Source organism: Setaria italica, chromosome I (assembly GCF_000263155.2).
Source record: "Setaria italica strain Yugu1 chromosome I, Setaria_italica_v2.0, whole genome shotgun sequence".
Classification (NCBI taxonomy): Eukaryota; Viridiplantae; Streptophyta; class Magnoliopsida; order Poales; family Poaceae; genus Setaria; species Setaria italica.
The window spans coordinates 37,404,721-37,421,556 of NC_028450.1; positions in this window are offsets into that span (position 1 = coordinate 37,404,721).

The following is a 16,836-nucleotide window of genomic DNA, read 5'->3' on the forward strand; positions in this document are numbered from 1 at the left end:
GGTCGTTTACACGTTTATGATGTATGATTGTAGTGCAGCCTCCGGCGAATTCAGAAATAAAAGTGCGTGCATTGGACTATACTTAAATCACATGCAGGTGATGTGGCATACCTTAAGCATCCTAATAATTTATCCTGTTGCGAGCATAGTCCAACATGAAGAAAAAATGGCACACATTAGGTGGTGTTAGTACTCCTCCGACTCAGAAAAAGAATGCAGTTGAGATGAACTGCACGCAATGCTAGCTCTCTTCCAAGATGTGCATCCATATATGTCTGCCATTGCAGCTAGTCAAGGTACATCGACCAAACCTATAACCAGGTGATTAGGTAGGGATCACAAAATTAAAATACCCTCAATTTAAGTTCACTGCAACTTGGTTACATAATAATAAGAGGATCTTGACTTGGTAATTACTCCTATGGATCTCCGATCCTCGTCAGTCGTCACCACGTCAAGTTCCCTGACCGTGTGGTACTCGTAATGGAAAAATTTTTGCTCTTGACATCAACCATGGAAAATTCACCCCTACTTCAGCTTGTAGTAGCGTGCACCGTGCTGTAGCAGGCCAAATCTTATTCTCTAAAAACTTCAATAAATCCTAACGCCATATGTTGGAAATAAACATCATGATTATATATGCTGGAAATAAATTAAACTTCAGCTAGAAGGCAAGAAGAAGTCTAATCTTATGCTGTATGATTGAAATAATTTACTCTGTGTGTAAGTAAAAACGAAATGCAGTAAAAATGAAATGCGATGAGCCTCTAAATTCACAGGAATGTTTAAAAGAATCCATACAACATAGGAAAAAGATGAAGCTGTATATGTGTACTAGTCATCCAGAACTAGGAAAATGAAATGTCGTTGATTGTTCTTTATTCAGAGCTCAGGGAAGATATCTTTTATCTTGTGGTGTTTTCTTGGAAATCTGCAGGAAATAATTAGACTTGAATAAAAAATACGAAACTCTGACCAACCAACAACAGTGGAAGAGCACACTGTCGTATACCCTAAGGAATCCAGACGAGTTGTCGGATAAACTACACAAGTACAATACACTTGCATGATGATGGACCAACAACGGACATCCCATGAAATTGTAAGTCATATAAAGGCTGCAAGCTAAGGTCTTCTATGCTTACAGCAACGCAACCATACAGGACAATTTGGTAAGACTGCAATACGTACAATTCAAAGGTTTTCTTGACTGGAACGACTGGATTGAAGTTTGTGTTCAAATGCCTACAATACGCACCAACCACCGCTTACTGGCATATCAGAAAAATCAAAAGTTATGTTGATAATTCGCGGGCTCATGGCTTGGGAATTCGTTGTAAAGTTCCAACTATAGGCGACTTGGGTTTTACTCATCGATTTGAATTCAAATGCCCGCGCCAAGTCGTCCCACGCAAGGAGCAGGCAACTTCCGCAGACAATTCCTTCCTGTATCCATGGCTCTCTATATAATGGTTTATTCAACCAGCGCCAAGCGTATCAAAGCCTACATCTTGCACATTATAGTAAAGGGCATAGGTCATACTAATTAACTGAGAGGAGAGAGACGTGAAGATAGAATCTTGAGATCATGGCCGTGCTGAGGAACCTTGTGCTGCCGGTGATCATGCTGGTCATGGTGTTCTCGATAGTTGTCGACGCGGCGCGGCCAATCGCGGGAGAAGAACTGTCCGGAGGAGCCACGGCCAGCGAGTCCATCGTCAGGTTTATCCGGCAGCTATATTGGCAACGGCTGAGCGGGCCAGGTCACTCGTGTCCAACTTGGGACCCAAACCACGGATGCCCATGAGTTGCAGAAGCTAACGCATGGCAACCCAGCCATCATCACATCATATTGTAGGTTATATATTGGGGCCATTTATAATGGGGTTGTAGTAGTAATAGCGTTCTTATGTGTTTTTGGAGATCAGGAGCATGTTAAAATCATCTCCGTTGTACAGAACGCCTGCAGGCACCGGCCGGCGCACCGCCTACCAGTCTACTACTCGATCTGTCAATCATCATCTGGATTATCATTTTATTATTGTCTTCGAAAATCTATGAGGTACAAGGTACCTAACTTAAAGAAATGATTTGTTTGTGTGACGATGTAGGCGTGTTCAGGTTTAGCGAGAAAACAACAAAAAGGTCTATTAAAATAAATCCAAAACTCAATATATTGGATAATTTTAATAGTTCTCGATAACGCTTGACCGTGATCTCAGCTGATCCAATTGCACAAACTTATGTATAATTTTTATTGTAGTGCAGAAAAATCACGACGTCAGTGCATTGGTTGCGTGGTGATGTGCGGTAGAATGGGTGTTCTCCGAGCGTAGTTCAGTGGTAAAACATCTCCTTGCCAAGGAGAAGATACTGGTTTGATTCCCGTCGCTCGCCACCTTAATTTAGTATTCAGTAAGGTACTATAATAAAAAATTAAGTTTAGTTGACTACTTAACTAGTTCTATAACTAGTTCTATATGCATTAGTAGATAAGGCATGAACAGGGGCGGATCTGGGGGTGCAGGGGCTCCACCCCCTCCCCCCCAGCCCCCACCGAAGTTAACGTGGCCAAATTTAATTAGATGGTGTTTGGAGGAGCTTACCGTATTAATTCTTTCGAATTTTTATTCACTATAATTTGGTTGCCATGAGCAAGCATCCTTGGAATTTGGAATACCATTAGTCCGCGTCAAATACTTATTTTGAACTTTTCATAATCTATAAAATACTTATTGTTCCACAATTCTAGTCAACTTTGAACTATTTTTCAGTTTTAACACTCTTGCATAATTAACGATCTTTTTTTCAAATATGCACACTTTGATGAATGATGAGACAAATTGAACGTAAGATAATCGTTTTACCGAACGCTATAACAACGCGTATGGCGAACCTGTGAGAGTAGAACATGGCGATGATTAAACGGCTACACGTTATTTTTTTGCCAACTAAGCTTTCCCTGATTGCTACATAGAGTAGGAATGTAGGATCTTGACTCGGTAAATATCTATACTTGTCACCGAGTCACCGTTTAAGTTCCCTGACCGTGTGGTGCTTGTATTGCAGAAATGTATTTGGCTCTTGACGTCAGGCATGGAAAGACACGCATGTGACTTGCACACCTGCTTCAGCTTGGAGCTGGATTGCTATATGTCAAATCTCATGCTCTGGAATTTCAGAACTCCTAACCCAAATTGACGTTAGAAACAGACACCATGATCGTGTAAACACGAAACTGGGGAACAAGGAAAGGATTTGTCACGTGATGTGTGGAATTGAAGAAATTTGTTCTCTGTGTAGAGCGCAAGTAAAAAGAAGAAGCGGTCAAATGTCGTGCCCTTGTTTGAACAAAATGGTGTTCCTTCTTATTTTTTTACTTGAAGAGAGATTTTAGAGTGATTGAAAAAAATGAGGCCCGTCCATCCCGAGAAATTGAACGGTGGACACAAAGGAAGTACCTTGAAATACCTCTTTACCAATTTGGTGGGACCAATTACCAAAAATAATGAGAAATTACTATGATGCCCTTTATAATATGTGTAAATCTATTTAATTCTTTTTTGATGAGAAGGATAAAAAAGGAAATATAAGTGCAAGTACTACTGGTACTTTAAAACCATTGTAACAAAGCTCTTACTTGAAATGTTGGAGCTTTGGTATATCACTGGAAAAAAATGTAGAATACTTAAAACTGCTAGACATATATGGAGTTAAGAATTTGTCTAGTAATCTTTAACTTCTAACTCAGGGAAGGAATAACTTACGGGATTTTCTTGGAAATTTTACGGGCCTCTCACTTGAGAAAAAAAAACACAAAACATACATTGACCAATCAACAGTGGAACAGCAGCAGGCTGTCGTATTCCATAAGAAATCCAGGCTTTGACCACAAAAACTAGTTGTGGAATAAATTACATGCTAGCTGCTCATTAATCATTATGGTTGACAAGCGACGTTCGTCGTCCCATGGAATCCGAAGTCTACGATCCTGACAACAACGCAACCATATACAACTAGCTCATACAACTAAGACTTCATCTCTCTCTTTTTTTTTGAACGAACGGCACGGACTGTGCCATTTCTATTAAAGGACTTCATCTCTCCGATAGCACTGCAAATTTCGTCCAAATAAAAGATTATCTCTTGACTGAATACGACTGATATTTATATGTTTGTGCTCAAATGCCGGCAGTAAGCATTTTCATACTGCTTTGGCCAGGGTTAGTCCACTGTCGAAAGCTAGTGTATTATTGCTGGCATCACACAAAAACCAAAAATTTGCGTTGAGAAATCTCAGGCTTTGTGGCTCTGTATTTCGGTGCAAGTTCGAACAGTCGAGCTATTGGCGACTTGGCATCCTACTCTTGAATCGAATTCAAATACACGCGCCAAGTCGCCCACGTAACGCGCAAGCAACTTCCGCGGACAATGCCTGCCTGTGACCTGTGTCCATGGCTCTCTGTCTCTCTCTATTTATATGGTTTCTTCGACCAGCGATTAGCGTGTCAAAGCATACAGCTTCCACATTTTTAAGTTCACAGCAGCTAGCTAGCTAGCTCCGAGCCGAGGTGAGAAGAGAGAGAACGCGGAGAGAGAAAGCTTGAGACGGTCATGGCCGTGGCGAGGAGGTTCGTCGTGCCGGCGATCATGGTGTTCTTGGTGTTCTCGGCGGCGACAGTCAGCGCAGCGCGGCCCCTGGCGGGGGAGGAACTGTCCGGAGAAGCCACCGCCGGCGAGTCCGTCGTCGTCAGGTTTCTCCGGCAGATATATCGGCGGCGGCTAAGCGGGCCAGGACATTCATGCCAGACCTGGAACCCCAACGGCGGATGCTGATGGACTGCAGAAGCACGCTTAACAGGAAGCTAATAGAGGTTTTATTAGGTTGTATCTATAGTTGTACAGAAGCTAGTAGAGCCGTAATTTTCCTTATACTTGGATATATTTTTTGTTATTTTTTTTAACAGGGATAGATTAAATTTCCCTGGTTGAAATTTCCTCCCTCACATAGCAGTTTCATCCAGGTAGATAGCAACTGTAGACAAAAACGCTTTGGTTTTGTGAAGAGAAGATGATTAGACATGTGTACTTTTACATGTTTTTGTCGTCTAGATTCTATGTGGTGGAAATTTTTCTATTGTAAGGCTCTCTTTTCTTTCCTTTTTAATTTGAAGTACAAACGCATGGCCGATCTGAAAATGCCATTCCATGATCCCAGAGCCGCGGTAGAGCCCCCCTCCCTCCACATTGGATCTGCCTTGGCATGTATTTGCCGTAACATCTGGCTCAACTTCAAACTCTATTCTGGTGCATTTAGATGTAGTTAGAATTGTGACATCCTGAATTTCGAGCATTGGGGCCTTGGGGGATTCATGTGCTTGGGTAGCAAGCCATCGATGCACGTTCTCTGCGGAAACCAGCCACGGCCAAGCGGTGCCTGCTAACAATAACGATGTTTGCTTGATTGACCTGCACTCCCTTTCAGATCTTGGGTTGGCAGCTGTTGACCCGAGCAACAGCTTGCTGACGCATTGCTATTTGACTAATCGCGCACACGCCGTGGCATGCTACAGCCGATAGGCCGCTATAGCACTCGTTCGCCCGTTGCAGAGATCAGAGATGTGTGCGTGTGTTGGAAAGTCTCCGACCAACCCGAGCGTTTTCGGCATCCACGCTCGCCCTTTCTGCCAAACGTCCGTGTACCACCAACGCTGGTGTTCTTCGTCAGAGCCGCTAGCGCCGAACTGAAGCTCGATCCGGCCGACGGAGACGTGCTTCCGCCGCCGACGCAGCGACGCCGCGCGCCGGCGCCCCGTGACCGTACCCACGCGCGGTCTGGTCGTAGACGTGTGGGGATCCTGGGCGCTTCGGCATCCAGCTGCAGCTGGCTCGTGTTTTCATTATTATTTGTTCAACACTTTGAACTCACTGCCTGACGAGTCGCGCACGGAGCTCTCATGAGCATGGAATTTTCGGATCTTCCGTACAGACAGCAGATGAGCACGATGCCACCATGCATGTTTTAATTTGTTTCCTCTGACTCTGGGCACTACACTGTGTCTGGAGTATGAACATCCAACGCACTTGTGCCGGGCTTTTGGCACACTGCTGTTTCCTACTGCACTCGCACTGTGTCTGTGTGTGCATTTTTAAATGGAACAAGTGTCTCTCTGCGATTTGTGAACAACCGAAAGTGCCATTTTGTAACTGAAACAGGGTTTGTCACGAACAGGAAAGCAGAATCAGGTTAGCTGCGTTCTGCCTCTTTCTCGGGATAGTGTATCCATAACAAGCTGCCTCCTTTGACGATCTCAGCAGATATTGTACGGCTCATTATATAATATATACTCCCTCCGTTTTGTTTTAGTTGGACTAAGTAACTCACATGGTGATGTGGGAGAGAATGAGTGTCATGGCAGCTTATTCTGTTGCAAAGTGTTAAGCCAGTCAATCCTGAAGAAAACTTGGCATGCTAGTGGAAGCAATAGTACTATTTTTTCTTCCAAAAAACAAATGTTCATGACTTGCATGCAAATGCTTGGTCTCTGCTAAGATGGTCACCCATATAATAGTGCTACCAGCAGCTGAAGTCAAGGTACTTAAACCAAACTTAATTATGACATGGTGTTTGCCTGTTTGGGGAAAACAAATGTATGTATATATACTTCATTCTACTACGGTTTTCCTAGAAGGTCGTATCATCACGACAGGGTATTCTTTTTTGAAATTTTAGTTTTCTACAATTTGGTGCACGGGTCATCCTATCAACTTGGGATTATAATGATCATGAAGAATCCGCTACACGTTAGATACAAGCTGTTTCCTACTGAACTTCGTGACTGCAACAGGAAAGTAGGATCTTGACTCGGTAAATACGGGTTAATGTCACAGGGTCAAGTTCCCTGACCATGTGGTACACTCTTAATGCAGAGATGTATGCGGGTCTTGACGTTAGGCATGGAGATACCAAAGACCCTTTCACCTGTTTCAGCTTGGAGTACCTTACAATAAGTCAAATCTGGTGCTCTGGAACTTCAGAAATCCTAGTGGCACACGCTGGAAATGAACATTACGATCATGTGACTTCAGAGTCTCAGACAGAAGGCAAGAAGTCTAATCTCATGGTATATAGTTTAGAGAATATATATTCGGCAAAAAAAAAACTTGCCAAATATAATGCATTGGGGAATTCTAAGAAATTTCCACTTTTTTCATTTCTGAACAAAATGCTGAGAATTTTCTTTGACGGGAAATGTTGGAGCGTTCATATATCGTAGGAAGAAAATGGAGTTGCATCTGCTAGTTCAGTGGAGCTAGGAAAATGAAAGGTTGATTATTCTTAACTCGAGCTCAGGGAAAAGAATATTTTGCGCACGGATTTTTCTTGGAAAATTGCTGGGACTTTGACTTGAATGAACTGAAAACATGAAACATTGACCAAGAGTGGAAGAGCACGCTTTCGTAGTCCCAAAGATATCCAAGTTTTGACCATAGAAACGAGTTGGCGAATGAATTGCAATAAACAGCATGATGATTGACCAGCAACGTACGCCCCATGGAGTTCAAAGTCATACAAAGACGCCAGAAGGTCTTCGATGCTTACGGCAATGCAACCATAAGAGGACACTTTAATTTCTCTATAGTAATACTGCAAATTGCGCCCAGTTAATGACATGTTTTCGTGTTCATTAAAAACAAATGTTTTCTTTTATATTAAAAATAAATGCATGATTTCGTGACTGAAAGTGTATTTTGGTTAAAATGCTGGCACTAGGTATTCCACTACTAGAAAAAACAAAACTATCTCTGAGCAAATACATGTACTAATTGAGTTACTGACATCACACAAAACGAAATTTCATGTTGAGATAGATACCGGCGACTTGGTGTCCTGCGTGCTCATCGAATAAAATTCAAATCAACGCGCCAAAGTCTCCCACGTAACGCGCAAGCAACTGTACATAGGCCACCAAATCCCTGTGCTCTCCCCTGTATATATAGCTGGTTTCTTGGAGCAGCGATCAGCGTGTCAAAGCATACCCTTGCGCATTGCAAAGTCATTCGAGCTAGCTCAGAGGCGAGAGAAACCGAACAAGAGAAGGGAGAGAGCTCGGAGAGAGACAAGCTTGAGATCATGGCGGCGACGAGGAACTTCTTTCTGCCGGCGATCATGGTGTTCTTGGTGCTCTCGGCGGTGGCTGTCGGCGCGGCGCGACCTTTGGCTGGAGAGGAACTGTCCGGGGAGGCCACCGCGGGCGAGTCCATCGTCAGGTTTCTCCGGCAGATATATCGGCAGCGGCTAAACGGGCCGGGCCACTCGTGCGAGACTTGGAACCCAAACGGTGGATGCTGATGAGTTGCAGCAGAAGCAGGCCGGCTTAACTGGAAGCTAAAGCGTGAGCCACTACTGAAATTTTGGGCTGTAAACTGTACATAGGAATTTTATCTATGTACATTGAAATTTATGTTTCACTTAGATATAGTTCTCTATGTATTTTTTTTGTCAGGGGTTCAATTTCCCTTGTTAAGATTATTTCCCACAACATAGAAATTTTAGCTAGGTAGATGGGCAACTGTAGACAAAAAACTATACAATTGTATGAAGAGAAGACAGTGACTAGTACAGTTTTGTACGTTGTTTTGGTGAAGCATTGCTTGTCCCTTTACATGTGTTTCTCCTGTTTCATTCTTCAGAATTGTTTATTTTTTGAGATAGAGAACAACCCCCCCCCCCCCCCCCCTCCCCAATTTTAGACTTTTACTCTGAACCTGAATGCCGTGATACTTGACATCAACTCCAAAATGTGGCTCTCCACAGGACAGCGTTGTGAGTTGTGACACGTCCTGAGTTTTCAGTTGCGTATTCAGTGTATATTGAAAATTTGAAATGCATAAGCCATACCCGTACCTCGCATCCTAGAAATCGAACAGGGTTCGCAGGGTTCCAATTGCGTCCTCCAAACAATCCGATCGTCGACCGACGCACGATCTCAATCTCTGCCCAAAAAACACTGTGCAGCGGTGGCTTCTGACCATGTTTCCTTGATCGATCAGTACTCTTCTTTCTCCTCCCTCCCCTCCATATCTTGGTTTGGCAGCTGTATGTTGACCCAAGTATAACGTCTCTCATTATTCATCATGCATCTGCTCGTGGACTAGCTAATCGCCACACACGCCGTCGCGTGCGCGTCCAACCGCACGTGGCGCCCTCAACGTCGTTCGCTCGTGCAGACGCGCGTCGCCGGCGTCGGTGCGTGTGCCGGAAAGTCTCCGACCACGGCAGAGCGTTTTCAGCATCCAGCTGCCCTTTCTACCGAACTTCCCCTGTACCACGAGCGCTGGTTCTTCAGAAACTGCTAGCGCCGATCAAAAGCTCCGGCGGCCGATGGAGACGTGCCTCCGTCCATAGCTGACGCCGCACGCTAGCGGCCGGTGACATGAGCGCGAGAGCGGCGAACCGGTCGTGGTCGTGGGTGATCCTGGCGTCCAGCTACAGCTAGCCGCTGCCCTGGTCGTGACGCGGTCGTCGTGAGGTGAGGTGCTGTTTCACGCCCGGAGGCAGAGGGCACGCCGTGCCGCCGCGCGTCGCTCGCCGAACGCCGCCCCGGCGGCAAAGGAACCGGTCGGTTTTCGACTCCGTTCACCGCGATCCATCAGATCTTCCCCTTGCGAAGACTGTTGATCCGGAACCCGCGTACGAGCAGCGCTGTGGGTCAATGAGTCCGCCGTCAGCAGTTCGTGTAACCGTGTTTGATCATCTGTTCAACACTTTGAACTCGCTGCCTAAAGAGTCGCGCACGCAACGCGCTTGAGGCCTTGTTTAGTTGGCCAATTTGGGAGGTGCCAAATTACTGTTACAGCACTGTAGCACACTGTAGCGTTTCGTTTGTATTTGTGAATTATTGTCCAAATATTAACTAATTAGGCTCAAAAGATTCGTCTCGTAAAGTACAACAAAACTGTACAATTACTTTTTAATTTCATCTACATTTAGTACTCCATACATGTACCGCAAGTTTGATGTGATGGGGAATCTTCTTTTTGCATAGTGTCAAAGTTGGAAGTTGGGAGTAACTAAACATGGCCTGAGCATGGAAGTTTCAGATCCCCCGTACAGACAGCAGATGCGCATCGATTTCGTAGCTGATGGCGCGCACAGTATGGCACCTTTCATGTTTCCTCTGAATCCGTGGTACTGCATGAAGTCTGAACACATATCCTACTACACCGTGGACGTACTTAAGGGCTCGTTTGGATGAGGTCCCTGCTGCCAGGCAGCGATCCTGACCCCAGCGTACAAAATCAAGCGCCGGGATGAGTTGCCTTGCTCAGGCAGATTTCACATGACTCGATCCAAACATGGCCTTATTCCTCAGGTTGTAAGCCTCTACTTCCTTCCGTGGTGTCAAGGCTGGCCCATTAGCACGCTATAGGGAAGGCGGCTAGGCCCATTTGCCGTTTTCTAATGCAGTGGCTACCTACATGTGCTCTTCTTCTTTGCGATTTGTGGACAACTAAAAGTTCTGTTTTTCTCACTAACTGATTAAGACAGACTTTGACTGGAACATGAAACTCTGACTAACCTCATTTCCTATATACCAGCTGTCCTGTCTCAAAACCATGTAAAAAAGGGCGGAGCTTAGTATAGATATAAAGGGGGCCATGGTCCCGGTCCATAGTAATTCTCCACTAAATAAACAGTAAAAATAGCACCGGAGGTTGATGTTTGATGCGCATTTCCATCCATTAGCCCCCCTACTTTATCAGTCAACCACCGCCAAAGCTTTTATCACCCAACACATCGGTAGCTTTGAGAGGATCAACATACATCACATTTTCCCTCTTTTCAATAGAGCATGTGTCTCTCTCTCATAAAGCCAGTGCAGCTTCTGCAAGACATACATGCTGACACCCTGCGAAGCCATCACCAAGGCTACCGTGTTGGGCCCACCTAATGCCAAGGATACTATGGCCTTGTTTATAGTTCCCAAATTGGAAGTGGCAAAGTTTGCATTTTGCCATAAATGCGCAACTGTAGCATTTCGTTTGTATTTGTGAATTATTGTCCAAACATTGACTAATTAGGCTCAAAAGATTCGTCTCACAAAGTACAATAAAACTGTGCAATTAGTTTTTGATTTCGTCTACATTTAGTACTCCATGCATGTACCGCAAGTTTGATGTGATGGGAAATCTTCTTTTTACATAGTGCTAAAGTTGGGGAAAAGAGGGAACTAAACAAGGCCATGTATTTTGCATTGTGGCAGCAAACTCATTCCAAGCATTAATGTTTGAGGTTAAGAAGGCTTATAGGGCATATGCCCCCTACAAAGGCCCACTTATATTTTGATTTTCACATGGGGTCCTATTTCATGCGACTAGCTTGGAATGTCCGTGCACTGTTTAATTTAGGGAATACTTGCATATATGTTCACATAATGGCTGGCTAAAGTTGTTGATGCCATAATTATTAGATACAAGCAACAACCTATTCCTTTCGTTCCAAATATAGGTCATTTTAAATTCAAACTTCGATAAATTTATAAAAAAAATATTAATATATAGTATATCAAATAAATGCATTACTGACACGAATTTTATGACAGATTTAATAGTTGAATTTGATGTCGTCGTAGATGTTGGTATTTGTTTAAACTTTCAACCTACATTTTGGAAGAGTGAGTACATACGCAACTTAAGACCGTGTATCACCGGGGCAGGGTGTGTGTGACGTGCGTGCCGGTACATTTCACACCCACAACATTTGGGCAACAGGAAGTCAGGAGCCGATCGATCTTTCACACTCTATCTTTGTAAGTTTTCACAAGTGCATGCATTTTTCCCTTAATTCGGAACATCCAGTCACCTCGTGGAATTGCGCTCGTAATCATCACCTCGTGCTCTTAGTCCACCTCACTGTGTCTAGTCACACGCAAACGTAAGTAACGAGAGCTAGCTATCTCGCATGAAATTTTCACAAAGCTTTAAAACTTGTATATATAGGTACCAGTGCGTATTACTCGGCATTCACCGTGCAGAAAATTTTAAGCTTCTCCTCGTTCTCTGAGCCCGCAGAGATCGATTGTGTAGCAGGAGCAGCTCATAGATGGCCATGACGACGATGAGCAAGTTCGTTTTGCCATTGATGACGGCGGTGTTGATGTTGTTGGTGGTGTTGGGGTCGGCGCGGCTGCTGGAAGGCGATGAATGGAACGGTGGCAAGGCTGCCTCCGGCAAGCATCATCCTGTCGGGCAGTTTCTCGAACAGAGGTACCTTCAGCGACTGCAACTGCAAGCACGTGCGTCCTGCCGCTCCTATAGCACAACAACCCCACCATGCCCGCCTCACCACCGAAACTGAAGTATGGTGCATGCATTGATATACTATGTACACGTTTAATTAATAAGATTGGATGTGTGATATTTCTTTGTGTAACGCATAAGGTAGATTGACAATACGATGGCGGGTACTGTATGAGTTTCTGTGTGATTTTCTTCATGTAGCTGAGTCTCGATGTATTATGCTGATCTTCTGAATAAAGTGGTTGTACACTTGTATTGTACGTAATTTCTGAATATCCACAGAATGCAGCAGTTCGGCATATCTGTATATATACCTGACCTGGCGTGTTCTAAAGAATGATTTGCGTGAAGGAACTGAAAGTACGATTAATTGTGGAACAGTAATCCTTCCGACATGATTGTACGATGACTTCCTCTAAAACCATAAAAAAGGATACGCAATGTTATCACATATGTGCGTGAACCTTCGAGTATGACTAAACATTTCACATTAGAGCGATCACTACAATATATCTAATATTTTTCGAATGCTTTTTCTAAATGCTTGAGAGTTATTGTTCTTAGGGTATGTACATTCTACATATCAACATTCTCTCATAGTTTGTCACATGCAGGTCATTGTAGGATTTTTTCTAATGTGGAGAAGAGAGGGTGAGGAAAGAGAAAGCGATAGTTGTTTCGCGAAACAACCGTCTCATGGTCTAGATTTTAGGTCTATAAGATGACTACAAGTTGTGGTTGCATGCACAAATTAAGAAAATCACTACAAGACTTAGCACTTCTGCCGAGAGATTGTGTTGAGTGGCCGACGGTGATCTGTTGTTTTATTCTCTTTGGTCAGCAAATGCTTGTCTGGAAATCAGCTGTACTCTCGTATATTAGTTCCATAAAACCCAAACACTCTCGGCCACTAGAGCAGATAAATACTAAGCTATACGGACATTGTAGCCTACCAAAAATCCCCTTGGCTACTCGCACCGAGATCAGATGCAGTCACTACTGCAACTGCAAGTTAGTGCCTGCACGCAATCTGGACCATCCATCCTCCCTGCGAATGGACTAGATCGTCTGCTACAGTAGAATACAGTACCAAACAGTATCAGGATGAACAGTACGTCTACTGTGCAGCACAGTGCAGAACAGTTCCCTCCTCGGCTCCGGTGACTGCTCCGTAGACTATCGGGTCACATCGGAAGTTTGATATAAGGGGTATTTGTTTCATTAATCTCTCCTAAAATTCCTATCACATCAAATGTTTAGATACTAATTAGGAGTATTAAACATAGACTAATTACAAAATCAATTGCACAGATGGAGACTAATTTGCGAGATGAATCTATTAAGTCTAATTAGTCCATGATTTGACAATGTGATGCTACAGTAAACATGTGCTAATTTAGTTCTCCTAATTAGCCTTCGAATATTCGATGTGACATGAATTTTTGTCCGGACTAAAGATCCAAACAACCCCTAATTATAAAATTAATTGCATAAGTCGTGACTAATTCGCGAGACAAATTTATTACACTTAATTAATCTATAATTAGCACATATTTATTGTAACATCAAATGGTGAACTAATTAGACGTAATAGATTCGTCTCACGAATTAGCCTTCGTTTATACAATTAGTTTTATAATTAATCTATATTTAATATTTCTAATTATTATCTAAACATTAATGAGACATAAGTTGCAGTCGTACCTGCAACTGCACGGGAACCGTGCCCCGCCACTCAACGCAAACTCTCACGTAAAATGCTGAATCTTACAGTGAATAGAATTACTATAACACACTTACAAGGACCAACATTTCTCTAAAAAATAACCATAGTCCACTTACTAAATAATTCTAAAAGATCTAAAAATAATAATCATAGGCCACTTAATAAATAATTCTAAAAAACAAAATTATGCTGCAATTTGTCAACTTATAATGATCAAAGTAATGCTTATTGCCTGTCTGAGACCAGGGGCAAAAATGACAGGGAGGTACCAAGGGCCCTCCTGCTATGCTAGACGCACTCTACATATGTTAGTATACACATGATTTTTATCATATAAACTAAGAAAAAAAAGTTAAAGTCCTTTTCAGTCTTCCTCTGTCTATTGTTGACTTTACACAAGCAGCATGCGTAGTACCGTCCCAGATGTATATATTCCATCTTCACTGACAGGTGGACCCCCGCAGTTTTAGGTGTTAAAAAAAAGAGAAAAGAAATATCCAGAAGACTCGACCTCTCGTAAGTTCTATCCACCCGTTGGCCGTTCTTCTGGTTTCGATTACGGCGCCTCTAATCCCTCCTCTCCGGCGCCGGAGCCCGCACTCAAGTATAGATGTCCATTTGAACCGCTCAGCCCGGTCCGGCATGGACCTAGCATGGCCCGTTAATTTTCATGCCGGGCTAAGTCCGTCACGACGACTTCGTCGTGCCCGTGCCGTGCTGGCCCACGGACCTCACCGGCGGTCAAGCACGACCCGCAAGACCTTTTCCGTGCCGGGTCAGCCTGTCAAGCACGGCCGGCTTCGGGCCACGCGAGGCATAATGGGCCGCCGCTGCTACCGTCCCCATGCACCGCCGCCGCCGTTGCTGTCCCCACGCGCCGCCGCTGCCGTTGATGTCCCCACGCGCCGCCGCTGCCGACCTCCCGCGTCGCCGCCGCCGCTATCGGCCCCGCGCGCCCCCGCTCCTCCTCCCAGCCTCCTGCGCTGACGTTGCTCCTCCCGGCCCCGCGTCGTTGGTCCTCCCAGCCTCCCGCGCCGCCACCGCTCCTCCCGGCCCCCCGCGCCGCTGCTGCTCCTCTCGGCCCCTCGCGCTGGCGCGTGGAAGTGGAGGAATTGGGGCGGGAGGAGAGGAAAACCTTGGACGCATCGACGCTTTCCAGAGGCACGCGAGGGAGGGAGGTGGCGCCGCCGGCGGGGAGGCGGCTCGCCTCCCATTGGAGGTAAGGTCGCAAGCAGAGGGGAGGACAGAGGGGAGGCGACAGGGTCACGGGGAGTCGGGGAGACGGCGAATGGGACCAGGAAAGGAAGGCTGGAAGGGTGGCGGTGGGGTAGAGGAGATAGGGTGAGGGTTGGCCGATGGACTGTTGGTATTCATACGGGCTTTAATGGGCCGACTCTTTGTCACCGTGTTGGGCCGGGCTGCCCGTCGTGCCGGGTAGAGGCCCACACCCGACACTAGCTACCGGGCTGGGCTAGTCCAGGCCCGAAACCCTCCTTGCCGGGCTAGGCTAGAGCCGGGCAAAAAATTGAGCTCCGTGCTGGGCAGGCGGGCTACGGGTTGCACTCAAGCTAGGGGACACCGCAACGGCGCAGGCATTTGAGCTCCGGCCTCCTTAGCTTCAATTCCTTGACTCCCAGCTCCCAGGCCCTCGCCGCCGGCGCGGGCCCTGAGGACACCGCCTTCCAAACGCCCATCTGCGCGGCGCTAAGCGCCACAACGCCGCGCTCCCGCCGCCGCCTTGGCCTCCGCGCCTCTACCCAACACCAATGTCGGCATGTCGCCCTGTTGAGCTGCCGCTGCTCCGAGCGCCGACCCGCCGGGCACCCGCCGTCCTAATTAAAGGCACGCTCCACCGCGCGGGGTACACAGCACCGCTCGCCGAGTCGCTCCGCTCTCATCACTGCGTGGGACTCCGCGTAGTGCCAAGCGCCACCCCGTGGCTTGCTCCACCGCGCCGGGCTCCGTAAGCCGCATCGCTGTCAACTTCAATAGCGACAAATGCAGTAGCTCTATGATGTGATTTTTTTTTAGATAAAAGCTCCATGATGTGATGATTGATGAAGAGCAAGGCGGGGACAAGATGAAGAGCAGAAAATCCGGCTTGCTATGTGCTCTGGCTAATCGATTCGCTCAATTCCTTCTCGATTTATGGAGTCACGACCGAATCTCACGAGAGGGAGTTTTGTTCGCGTGAAGATCAGGATTCAGGATGAACCAACGGGAGGAGAGAAAGGATGAAGATGAACAGTTGAGCACTCCATATTTTAATTGGACGAAGGGCCCACCACCAGCACTAGAACGCATATGAATACCCCTAAGGAAACTACAAATCACAAACTAATCTATGGGATCATATCGTAGTTCGACCAAACGATAATTGAAAAACTAAATATGAATAGGCAAGATAGAAATACAATTGAAAAACTAAATATCAATAGGCATATATTTAAATTTTTTTTACAACACTATTATAAATCTTGTCAGCATCTATATACTAATTCATTGATTACAAACTAAATGTTGTCCTGTAATAATACAATTCGATTCTAACCATCTCTACTATGATTAATTCAGAAAATTTACAGCCGCGCCAAACAAATGTAATTATCTTATAAATTATTCATTTTAGATCAAAACTACTTAACGTTTTTTTTCTCCAAACGGGCGCGGCATCGCGCGTCATTCTGCCTAGTTAAGTTTGATCGTTCTTGCTTGACGTCCATAGTGATGACGACGACGCCGAACATGCCATTTGCGCTCATGCTTCATGCATCACTATCTTTCCGTTGCGAAGACCGTTGATTTGA